The 13,209-nt window shown below is 41.7% G+C and overlaps 1 protein-coding gene across 1 annotated transcript in view; it reads right to left on the bottom strand.

The window, feature by feature from the left end:
* CSMD1 (CUB and Sushi multiple domains 1) overlaps window positions 1-13,209 on the bottom strand; it is a 1,818,880-nt gene that overhangs the window by 342,514 nt on the left and 1,463,157 nt on the right. The gene's annotated exons all lie outside the window — the stretch shown is intronic.

Raw genomic sequence — 13,209 nt, 5'->3', positions numbered from 1 at the left:
ATGTAAGCCATATAAGTAAGATAGTTCATTTCCTACTGAATATTTAAGTCTATATATCCATTTGAATACTTTCCCTTCAATTGATGTTAAAACTCATTTATGAAACAAAACAAATATATTCACGGTCTTCAGATGAAAAGAAAATATGCGGAATCAAGCCTCTTTTCATTATAACATGATTGTAATGAAATGTGGATACAAATACACCAAAATTATACATACATTTCAACTTTGCTCTGTCGTGTTAACGACACAGAATGTATTAACTAAAATATGTTATTCATTTATTCATACAAAAAATATCCTTTGAGGGCCAACTGTGAGTCAGGCTCTGTTCTACGTAAGGAGGTTAGCGGACAAACAAGACTAAATTCCCGCAGGCATGGGGCTTACATTATATGGAGGGAAACAATAACAATTTTTGAGATGATGAAGGGTAGTTTGAAGCGAAATGAAGGAGGCTGAAGGGCTGGGTGGAGAAGGAAACAAGGCCACTGTGCTGAGGACCTGTAGGGAGAGGACCTGTAGCGAGGGAAGAGGTGGTTTGCAGAGGAAGGGAGGGACTGGTCCAGAGCAGCCCGTGCGGTTTTTGTGGGAAGCAGACGTTGCAGGGTTTTCGGGTGATACATGATGTGATACAAGTTCAGAAGCCCCTCCACAGGGCTGGGGAGCGGAGGCAGAAGAGCGAGTTTCCGCAGTTCGGGCCGGTTTCTCGGGGCACGGCTCACAGAGGCGTGTCTCGCTCATCCTTCCCGGATTCTTCACAGGTTTGCACCTCATCATTTGCCACGACCAAGAGCAAATTCAAACGTCGGTTTTATTAGCAACCTAAACGCTTTCTGATCAAGTTCTCATTTTTTGGAATGTCTGTGGAAGTGACTATGAGCTGAATTTCCGGGTGGTTTTCAGGTACGTGCCTGCCATGTGGGGAACCTATACGAGCCCAGAGATTGACCCAGAGATAGCTTATTCTCCTCAAAAGGAGAAACTTTACTTCTGAGTGTTCAGGAATTTCAAAGTGAATCAGCTTGTAACATAATGGTGCTGAACCTTCAACATGTAGGATATTACCACTTCTGTTTTCTTAGCAAACTAGCAAATGAAACACAAAACAAAACAAAACAAAACCAGGTACTGTGTACAGACACGTTCATCGCGCTCTCCTGATGGCTCAGGTATCAAATAAAGAAGACAACCCTAACAGTAACAGTTACACAGGAGCTCAAATGTTCCTGGATGCAGCACAGGCCCAAGAAAGCCTCAGAGAACACTCTTCCTTAAGGACAGGCCTTGGAGTTCAAGTTGAACTTGAGTTGAGCAGAACTGGGAATGTATCTACTTGAATTTAAGTAGATTTTTATCTACTTGGGATGCCTTGAACCAAATTTCTTTGACTGAAATAAACAAAGGCAATTCAGACCAATGGCTTATAACAGAAAAGACCTTGCATTTGGTGTGGCCTGTCAGTTGGGTAGAGGGGCAGGAGTCCAGGGTCCTGACCAAAGACACAGCTTTGAGGGCAGGAATAGGAACACCAGACTTGGTTTTGAGATTCCCAGGCTCTGCTGGGCCACCAGGTGCAATTCAGTCTTGAAAAGTTTCCATTTTCACTCCCTCAGTTTACTGTTTTCTACCTCACAGGGCGACTGTGAGAGCTAAACTGTATAATTCACATTAGTCCCTGGCATATAGGGCTCAAAATATTAGCCACTACTATGATTATTAGCAAACCTTAGACTTCTAGAAGTTTCTTTTTGCCTCTGTGATGCTAAAGTTCTTAACTTTTTATAGTGAAATACATTATGGAATTTTGGGAAATACTGTTTTCTACATTAACTGAGTCAGGGAACTCCTGACTTTGCAGAGTGCTCTAAAATAAATTGGTTGTAGACACACAGGGTGGATGTAGACGAGGGTCTTTCTGCTTCCCATGCTGAGGGTCTAGAGCATCCAGTGGTCCTTCATCTCCACTAAAGATGCTGGTCTTCCCTGATGCAGATGCAAGGCCAGGGCTGGCTGAGCAGAACCTGTTGTCTGGCACGTCTATTATTAGGAGTTCGGCATGGACTAGTGAGACATGTGTCAGTTATCAGTAGGTCCGCACGTGCGAGCCGGACCTACTCAGCACCCACAGAATACGAACGTGTCCCACAATTAGGCCAGTGAAGCTTCATTCAGGCAGCTTTTTTGGACATTCTGCATTCGTGACCCCTACACACTAGCCCTAAGTAATTGTGACAAAATCCACACAGATTCAGATATTTCCCTTGGAGGTCACATTGCCTACACTTGAGAATCTGCATCGACCTCACGTGTTTTCTGAACAAGCAGAACAAGTAAAGTAAGAGTAAGACTGGGTTGACGTTGATACAGTAACTGCATCAAACCTCCTTCTATACGCAAAAAAATGCAAGATGTCAAAGATGACCTTGACGTGCTTTCCCGGAAACAAACACCATCGTTTGTTATCAGTGAAAAGATTGAAGCCCCTAGAGGGAAAAAAAAGCTGGTCAAATATCTCTTCTAAATTATCACTAGAAATGGGATTTGATAATGAGGAGCCTAAAGAAAATATTAGGTTGTAATTATTTCCTCACTCCTTCTCTGATGCTGCTTTTTTAGCAGTTGGGGATATTTGTACAAAAGTCTACTGAGGACTCAATGGAGTTCCTATTGGTGTGTTCTTCTTTGACAATGACCTTTAAAAGTACAAATTAATGTTATTTCATTTTCACTTTTTCATGTTGATTTTTTCTAAATTTTATGAAGTATTTATTTTTGAGTGTTATTTTTATAATTGACTTAAACATTTACGTTACATTGACATTATATATTTAACATTTATCTCTAATACATTTGATTTTTATTTGATAGTTTATACTATGCCTATAAATGTTTATATAATAAATGAGTAATTGGATTCACTACTTTGTAATGTATCTGAGCTCTTTCTTTTTTCCTGGCATATCAGTATTCATTGACATGTAAACCAAAATACTGAGATTGACAATTGAGTCTGCTATGGCAGAGAACTTATCAGCCGCATTTCTGAGAAAGGACATTAAAATTATTAAGGTGAGCCATATCCACTTGCCAATTATTTGACAATTTTTGATCTACAAAAGTCATTTAATTAAATCCAACCCTTAATCCAAAATGCCATAGCTGCTCTCTGATATTTACCTCATGGTACAGTATACAGCTTCCCTGTAAGGCTGCCCGCTAATTGAGAACCATTATTGGTCCTCTTTTTGTACCATCTTTGCACCTGCCATGACCCGAACACAGTAGAATTGGTGCAGATGAATGAACGCTGGTTTGAGTAATAACCAAGTTCCTCTGGACTCCTCTGCACAGCTAAATATCCTGGCTTGGTGTCCCTTATCCGACTCTGTCCACGTGACTTTTCCATGCATTGGGGACTCCCTGTTTCTGACTCTCACTTCTTCAACTTCTCCTCCACACTCCAGGGAATTGCCCTGCCTTCTCCAAACCCGCCTGGCAGGTGCCTGTGCATCGTAGAGACCATTCAGGTCAATCAGGGTACATTTTCCACACACTTGACACCTCTTCGACCTCAGGGTCTCCCAACCCATCCAGGGCTCTCTCATTCCAGCGGCAGAGGCATCCTGGGTGTTCCAGGACACTTCATGCTTCCACGCTGGTCCTCCCGTCAAAGATACTACCCTCTCCCTTTTTATAATATCCCTCTTGGTTAAAGTCCCTTCAAATCCCCATAATCCAGATTACTTCTGCTCCCTACTCTAGGATTTACAGGTAGCTCTCCTGTAGAGGTTTAAGAACTAGTCACATCTGGACTGACTGAGATGTGGACCTGTCTTTCTATCCCATTACGCTGTTAATTTTTCCAGAATGATAAGCCTTCTCTCTCTCTGGACTTCCTAGTACTTAAATAGTGCCCGAACAAAGTGGACACTTGGCACTGTGTTGTTATTTAAAAGGAACTTCTGAAATGTCTGCCCAGGATTGGGTAGTTTTGAGCTGTAACATAGCATGCGTATGTTTTTATTTTTTTTCCTCTATGAAGAGTTACTCACTGTTGCCCAATTGCTTAGTCTGTGACAGATGCTTTTGAGCACCATTCACTGTTCTAGCTGTAGGTCTAACAAACAAGTGAGCAGACCAAGCAGCTGGTCTTGTGGAGCGTGTGGCTTAGGGCAGTCAGCAGAAAATACACAAGTAGTCTCAAGTATGCCAGACAGGGACAAATGCACTGGAGAAAGAGAAAGCAGTTAGGAGGAAGTAGAGAGTAGTGAGAGGGTCTTTTCAGGTGGGACAGTCAGAGAAGGTCTCTGAAAAGTGAACCTGTGAGCAGAGACTTGAAGTGGGGGACAGTCAGATGGGTAAGGCAGAAGATGGTCCCACAGGCAGTGAGCAGGAGGTATCCCTCAGGGCTGAGTGAGGGATGCTCCTGGCAGGCAGGAGGAAGAGCAAGAAGGCCACGAGTGATCATGTTCTGGTGATAAAGGGAGAGATGAGGAGGACACGAAAACACAGGACTGATTGAGGACCAGGCTATGCACAGTCTCTAGACTTTTATGCGGATTTTATTCTTCCATTGTGCTTTATTACAATCATGCTGTAAGAGCTACAGAAACCAGATAATCTATCAAACTGTTTCCTAAATTATTGTGAAACATCGTCCCATAATAAAGATTGGAGAGAAGACACCTAAATTCCACCATAAGACAAGACTTACCTTAGGGTTATCAGCTGTATTGATTTTAGCTTCTTTGCTGCCAGGAACACCAACCCTAAGTTATTATGAAGATTTACCTTCTATTGACCCATTTATATATGCTTGGTCGGTAGCATGGACTACAGGAAGGGGTATCAGACTGAGAATATAGGTTCAATTCACAGATCTTTCACGTAATAACCAAGGGAACTTTATTATTCCCTTTGATTTTTTAAAAAATTGTGGAACATGCCTTATATGCGAGGGTACTAGGACCAGGAATGATTTATTATCTTCAGGAAGTCTACAGTCTAGTAATTTGAAGGGACTGTGATGGCTGACCATCACAGGGCACTTGGTGAGACATCTGTCTCATCGAAGATACTCGGAAGCGAATATTAAACATCAAATGTTCTTAAAATAAAAATAAACAGTCGAAGGGAAAATAGACTCTGAACTCTGACATACTCGCTGTCCAGCCCACAGCTCTTACCCTGCAGGTCATGTAGAAATGGTTTGCACTGGCGCTGTAGGAGTTATGGTCACACGGCAGCCAGACTGGCTCCAGAGCAGCTCAGCCAAGGGCAGCATTTGGCAGGGAAGCCCAACTCAGGCACAAGCCAGGCAACTGGCCAGAGGTCAGGGGCTGCCATCGCCCACCCCGCACCCCGCCCCCGCTCCTTAATGAGGTGGTCTTCTCCGGACTCCTCTATTTTTCCATTTTAATTTCCATCCTCTTAACGAAGACCCAGCATTCCTGGCCCCCTGATTTCAGGAGGAAACAAGTCAAAAAGGAAAGGAAGAAGCCCTTCAACTTTAGAAATTCAATTGAAGTTGGTCCTTCAAGCATTAGCATAACAGAATGCAAGACCTGAGAATGTCTGAGATGCCTCTGTATTATTTTTGTCTTTCCTGTTGATCAGAAGCTTGGAGATTGAGAGATGAACTACTGCGTTTGTAGAGAATGAGGCATGCCTGATTCAAGCAAAGTTAAACAGACCCCTCTTTTGCCTGGGCCTCTGTCTTCTGTCTCCACCAGTGGTTCCCAAACTTGCCTACACATCAGAGTCACCCCGGGAGCCCCACCCCTACCAATCACAAATTCCAGTATTTCCCGATGGGCCATTTAGCTACACTGATTGGGAGAGAAGGAAAGAAACAGATGTCAAACAGGACAGTATGTAACTCAGGACTTGAGGCATTCCCTGGTTCGGGGGGGAAGGGATGAGAAGCTGTAGCTTTCATGATGAGGAACCTTGAACCCACTTAGGTGCAGAGCCTGGAAGGGGCTACTTTCTAGTGGACCACAAGGGTTTGAACAAAAGAACATCCAGAATTTAACCCCCTCTTCTCCCAACAAACACACATTTTCCTAGGCTGTGTCAGCACTGGAATGCAGATATAGAGATGACATCCCCCCCCAAAAAATTACTGATTTAGACCATTCATAACCTCTGGTAATAAATATTCCATAAGTAAGTATGTAACCATGTGTGCTATCAAAGGGAAAATTGGAGTAGTTTCCCAATAATGGTCCCTAATTTGGACTAAAACAAAGATTTGTGTATAAAGAGAGACCCCAAAGTGGATTTATTGTATATGCCTATTTTAAAATAATCACACAGAAACGGTTCAATGTGTGCAATAAATCCACCAATAAATTAAACTACTGCAAAAACAGCTAAGTAATCTCACAAGCTAAACTGTCCTCTTTTTCACAGGGCACAGTAAGAGTGTCATTAAATAGTATGAATTGTGTTTCATACGGTATCAGGATTGCATTTGGCTGCTAGTAACCAAAAAGTTCAAGGAACTTTGGCTTAAGTTAATGAGCATTTTATTTTCCTCATATAACAAGAATAATGGATGTAGGGAGTACAAAACAGACCAATGGGTCAGGTTAATAAGAACCCAGGCTCTTCATTTTTATTTTCCATCACCCTGAATGTGCTGGCTGACATCTTGAGGGTTGTGGTCTCATGGCTCAAAGTGGCTGCTGGATCTCAAGGTAGGAAGAAAGCAGAGAGTCAAAGTCCCCCACAAGGGCAGCCAGTGGGGTTCTTTCTTTAAAAAAAAAAAAAAAAAAACACTTTTCCAGAGGCCCTATCTAGTGACTTCTGCTACATCTCTTTGTGTCTTGCTGCTCATCTGACCATTTCTACCTCTGAAGGATCCTGGAAATGTAATATTAGCACTTCTTAGACTCTCTCATGGAGGAAGACAAAGGAAAATAGTGTTTTCTAAAGTGGCATCTGCATAGCCCATCCACAATATCTGCCGCAAAATTAGAAACTGAATTTAACTCCTGCCAAAAATACCATGTCAATGGAAACGAAAACTCCTCTCAAACATAAAATCCTTTTTAATACGTTTGGCAATGTTAGCTGGTACGTTTAAATATCTTGTTATTTTGTGTTCAGGAAAAAAGTACAAATACGTTTCTGTAAATTCTTTTGGGAATAAGTTGGGAGTTAAATAGTTGAAGGTAAATAAAAGGAAATGTTATTTTAGAAAAAATGTATTACCAGAACAATTGTCACAGACGTAGAAAAATAACAGATTAGGTAAAAAATAAGAAAATGCCTGAGAGTATCATGAATCAAAGCCATTTTGTGATTCTTCATTCTTTCTTAATTCTGCCGTAAAGATCAGGTAGGTGTGAGATATCTTTTGCTGGACTAGATGACAATTTACGAGGACTCTTCAACTTGCTGACTTCCGATTGATTTGTACTGTCACGGCTGGAAACCACATTTGGATGGCCAGTCATAAAGAAGAGAAAGAGGTGCATAATCAAGCAAAAAAGAAGTGAATTTTAATTTTAGAAACTAGGGAGCCTGTTAATAAATTATCTGCTCCGTTAGCTTTTTTTTTTTTTCCTAAGGAGGCATTAACTGTACCAAAATGAAGCTATCATTTTTGATAGCATTTCACACGCTTTTAGTTAGCAGCCCTAGAACATCAACTCACTGTTTCCTCCAAGTGTTTTACAGCCAGTTTTTCTCACAGATAGGAAGTCACACTGCTTAGAGATGACCATCCTATATTTGCTTTACTGAGACAGATATTGTATGTTTACTTTCTCTACTAAGTGTTACTAAATAACATTTACTATATAAAACTAAAGATAAACATTCTGGATTTACTGTATCTGCTAAGACAGATGTCTTGTGCCTACTTTACAGAGATTATTTTTGGACTGAAATGGGCATTTAGCTATGCATAATTTAAACATTTTTCTAGGCTAATTTTGTCAACTTTGCTCTACAATTAGGCACAACATTTGGGCACTTGATTATCCAATTATCTGTGCATTAGAGCGAGCCCAAAATTGCTTCTGGAAAAGCATCTTGGCTTTGCCCACAGTACTTCATTAGGTCACCTCTAAAGAGTTGGCATCACATCTACTCAGTCATGTGCTCTTGTTAAGCATTTCGTCTTACACGATAATGTCATTTTATCCAAGCATATGGCTCTGTCCTAATTTGGCAACACAGGATATCTGCATAGCAAGTACTTATCTGGGAATACAATATTGAATTAACTGCTAATCAATTATTATTCAGAGATGCTATGGACAGAATTTTGTCTCCTCATAACTCATACCCTGAAACTCTTAAGCCCCAACACGGCTACATTTGGAGGTAGGGTCTTTAGGGAGGTAACTAAGGTTAAATGAGGTCGTAATGACTGGGCTCTAATCCAGTAGGACTGATGTTCCTTTAAGAAGAGGCACCAGGGATTTGCACACAGCCAGAAGACAGTCACACACAAGCCAAGAAGAGAGGTCTCAGGAGAAATCAAACTGGCAGCATTTGGATCTTGGACATCCGGTCTCCAGAAATGTGAGCAAACAAATTGTTGTTGCTTCAGCCACCCAGTCTGTGGTACTTTGTTCTGCCAGCTCCAGCAAACTAATTCAATTTAAATGAAAGACACACTACTTATGGAAAACTGCATGAAGCTATGCCCATGCAGTCAGTTTACTCTTCTAGAATAGGTTAAGTCTTTCATTAGGTCAAGACGGGGCCACTTTTACATTCCCTTGACATACTTTTTCTTACTGACTTAAACTTCAGAATCATGCCACTGGCATATATCGAGAGCTGTTGAAAGAGTCTATTGCTCTTTATTCCTGTTGATAAATACTTCTTTTAAATACTACTGAGAATATTGTTTACATTTTACTGAAATATTATTTCTATGAAGCCCAAAGGGAAACATTATTCTCTGATGTTAGCAGTATATAATTATTGGGAAACTGGTTTATTTTTATTCTATCAACTTTATGATTATGTGAAGAAAAGAAGACACTGATGAGGAAAGATGGTAGGGATAACGGTGGGAACTGAGTATCTAGAGCATCAAAGTTCATGGTGATGACGAGGTCTTCTACCGGACCACGGCAGTGACTGACCAAGATGCTAGCTACCTGGAGGCTGTAGTATCTCTGCTCCTTTCTGCTCTGTGAAGGGCTCATGCGTGGTCTTCAACTTTCTCATCTTTTAAGTGGGAAGCTTTTCCTGGATGAGTAATTTGCTAAAAGGAAGTGTGGGAAGAGGTGCTGGTGCTTAAAGTTGGGTAAAAGGAACCTGCGTTTGGTCTGTTGTTTGTCACACTTTCACCACTATCCAGCCTAGAGGGTCACGGGCCACGAATCATGAGAAAGTGAGGATGGTTCACAGTTCTGTTGCTCAAATGGTCACCTCCATGTTGAGAAGCAGAGGTGCGTCTGTTTTCCTGCGAAGCATCGTGAAGCCTGGGGGTTTGTCACAGCTACGAAGGGGCTACTTTTCTCCCAATTTCTCCTCTAGGCTCTCACACTAAAAGTATGTAGTTGATGAGGATGACATACGTGTATGTTTCCCTGCTCAGAATTCCTGGTTCTCTACCCTGTGATGCCACTTAGAGAAGGTCCTGCAGCCTGCCCATATATCCTGACCCCTCAGCTCTAATCAGCTGTTATCGGTTTGCTCTCGTATCTGCAGATTCAACCAACCACAGCTGAAAAATATTCAGTAAAAAAAATTCCAGAAAGTTCCAAAAAGAAAAACTTGAATTTGCTGCACACCAGCAACTATTACATAGCATTATAAGTAATCTAGAGACAACTAAAATATGCAGAAGGATGTGCGGATGTGCATTTTATGTAAATACTATGCCACTTCATATAAGGGACTTGAGCATCCTCCGATTTTGGCATCCTCAAGGTGAGGGAGTCCTGGAACCAATCCCCTGAGGATACTGAGGGTCAACTGTGCAAACTCCTTCGGAGAGAAACACAGAGCCCCACACCTTCCTGCTGGTCTCCCTGACTTGGTCCTCCTCTTCACTGAGTGTTTCCATCCTCAGCTTACACTGCTCTTTCAGGTTATAGATGGTTCCATCAAAGATGGAATAACTCCCTCTTTTCCTTCACATTTCTCATTTTCCTTGTTACTTAGTTCGGTTCAGAGACGAATTGTGAGCAGAGAAATGTTATTCCTCTACCTTTAGTCAGAAGCCTGCTCTATTCTTTTCATAGATTTGGAAGAATTCACTTTGGCATGATTTTATATTGAGAGGTTTAGGTGAAGGCCACATTATTATAATTTTCTCATTGTTTTTATCAAGGGTATACTGTGCTCAAAACATTTATAATAAGCATTCCAGAAGTTCAGTTTATTTCTCAGAACTATCTCTAATGCCATTTCTTTCCACATTTCCCCATATTACTTTATATTTCTCAAAGATGCTGATGAATATTTAAAAGTATCTGCAAGATTTCTTCTCCTGTTTTGAATTAAAGGGAATTCTACAACTACTTTTAAATACACTATTTTTACTGACGAAGATTCTCATTTCAGTTTTGGCACCAACAGGCTCTAAAACCCAAACCACTTTATTTCACCTTATTAATAAACAAAATGGGATGGGACTAGATAATTGCTGGCATCCCTTCCAGTTTTGTATTTTTATGACATCCTGAAATCTTAGGTGTAGAACCTACCAACAAAACTACGAACCATCAATCTTCATTTTCCCATGATTCATAATTTTTACTAAAAATACTGTTTTAGGACTATCCCAAAGAACTGACACAGTCCATTTATGATGGATACTGTCACCCAGCCTCCTAAACCCCAAGATACACCACACACAAACGTGTTTATAGTTCTGGCTGAATTCCCGAATATTCTGCACTACCCCAGGGCTTTGCTGTTCACTGCCCACAATCTTCCATCACCACTGCTGTCATTTGAATTATTTCTCTGCTCCCCATTCTGCCTCCTCATCCCACTTTTGATGCTGCAGCCAAAATAATCTTTCTAAACCCCAGATCTCATTATGGCCCTACCTTGCTTGAAATGCCTCTGGTGATCCCCTTCCTTCTCAATCCAAATGCTTTCACCTGATTTAGAAAGCTGGACATCACTAACTCCCCTGGGTCATCTTTCACTGCCCCGTCCTTGCGATCACAATCCAGGCTGCTGCAACTTCCTTTAGTACCTGACAGTATCTCCTCCTTTCAGCCTTCATGCCTGCTGTAAACATTTTGTCTACTCTTGTCTTTCATCTGAACCATTCAATCCACTGTCCACATTCTAACTTCAACTGCACTTGCTCTGGGATAGCCTAGATCCCATGCTCTGCCTTCACCAGTCTCTTCTCTGTTGTAAGACTTGTCACTGTGCATTTTATTTATCTTTCATGCTTTACTGTAAGCTCTTGGAGGGTTTATTTTATTGACTTCTAAATTTGCTCTGCCTAGTTAAGTGACCTACACACAGCAGATGCCCTTCAAGATTAGTTTTAATGAATGCCACAGAGTTTTGTATTTATATATGCATTTAAAATCTATGTTTGCTACCCATCACACTTATGATGCACTGACTCATTCTTGAAATGTTTATCCAACTCCTAATTCACCTAGGATCCAAGGTGGGGTAGATGGATTTAGGAAAAAGGTGTATCTTTTATCATCTGAAAAGGAAAAAAAATTCTATTAAAAATAATAATGGTGTATTTTATGAACAAGTAAAAACTGTGTTTATAAAAAATGTTTTAATTACTCTGGAGAATTTAATGAAGCCAAATCACTTCTTAGCTCTTGTTGTAGGCTGAGATCTAGAGAAACTGAAAAATATACAAGTAATCGATGGAAAATGAAAATACATTTTCTTTACTGATAAAATACGTCTATTTTCTTTGAAAATGTTTTCATGATAATGAGTTAGATAAAATAATATTTTGCCAAATAAGAATTTGGGTTGGATATAACATTTAATTCTCAGCCCTAAAAATGATTGGCCACTAACATCAAGGACTTATTATACTTGTAAACTCTTTTTTAATATAAATGTTCTTTAGCTGTACTTCAGGAAATCAGTATTTTTTTTAAATAACAGAGGGTAAACTACTACCAGAGAAACAGAGAAAGCAACTCTTAAATTATAAATCAGTTAGTGTAGTAATGGTGGATTTCCAAACATCCATTTCCATTTAGAGAAGTATCTGTTGTCCACTTGAATTTCAAAAAGTCTGAAAAGAAGGTAGGATGAGACAAAATATAATTATCCTATCAGAAACATCAGCATGTTTGTTTGGTAAGCTTTGTATAACCAACCGTGGGTTGTCGCAATTGATATGCTGGAAACTGCCCGGGGAGACTGCCCGTTTCCACTGTCAGCAGCAAGCTTGGGCAAGGCTCTGTGTGGGACAGCTGGAAATGCAGGACAGGCATCGCTGACCATCCTTTGGTCTCTGGGATCTGTGTCCACACACAGATGAGAGACTCACCAACAGCTTTAGCAGGCTCTTTCTCTTCCATCCCAAAGGTATTCAGGGAAGTTCTTTACAAAAATGTACTCAGGAGGGAGAGGCAAGATGGCGGAAGAGTAAGACGCGGAGATCACCTTCCTTCCCACAGATACAGTAGAAATACATATACACGTGGAACTGCTCCTACAGAACACCCACTGAACGCTGGCAGAAGACGTCAGACCTCCCAAAAGGCAAGAAAATCCCCACGTACTTGGGTAGGGCAAAACAAAAAAGAAATAACAGAGACAAAAGAATAGGGACGGGACCTGCACCAGTGGGAGGGAGCTGTGAAGGAGGAAAGGTTTCCACACACTAGGAAGCCCCTTCGCGGGCAGAGACTGCGTGTGGCAGAGGGGGGAAGCTTCGGAGCCACGGAGGATAGCGCAGCCACAGGGGTGCGGAGGGCAAAGCGGAGAGATTCCCACACAGAGGATCGGCGCCGAGCAGCACTCACCAGCCCGAGAGGCTTGTCTGCTCAGCCGCCGGGGCGGGCGGGGGCTGGGAGCTGGGGCTCGGGCTTCGGTGCTAGCCGGGAGGGAGTCCGGGAAAAAGACTGCAGCTGCCGAAGAGGCAAGAGACTTTTTCTTGCCTCTTTGTTTCGCGGCGCGCAAGGAGAGGGGATTCAGAGCGCCGCCTAAACGAGCTCCAGAGACGGGCGCGAGCCGCGGCTATCAGCGCGGATCCCACAGCAACAGGGGCGCAGAGGG

The sequence above is a fragment of the Eubalaena glacialis genome, chromosome 20, assembly GCF_028564815.1.
Source record: "Eubalaena glacialis isolate mEubGla1 chromosome 20, mEubGla1.1.hap2.+ XY, whole genome shotgun sequence".
Lineage (NCBI taxonomy): Eukaryota > Metazoa > Chordata > Mammalia > Artiodactyla > Balaenidae > Eubalaena > Eubalaena glacialis.
The sequence above is the reverse complement of the archived record's forward strand: the minus strand, read 5'-3'. Positions and strand labels throughout refer to the sequence as shown.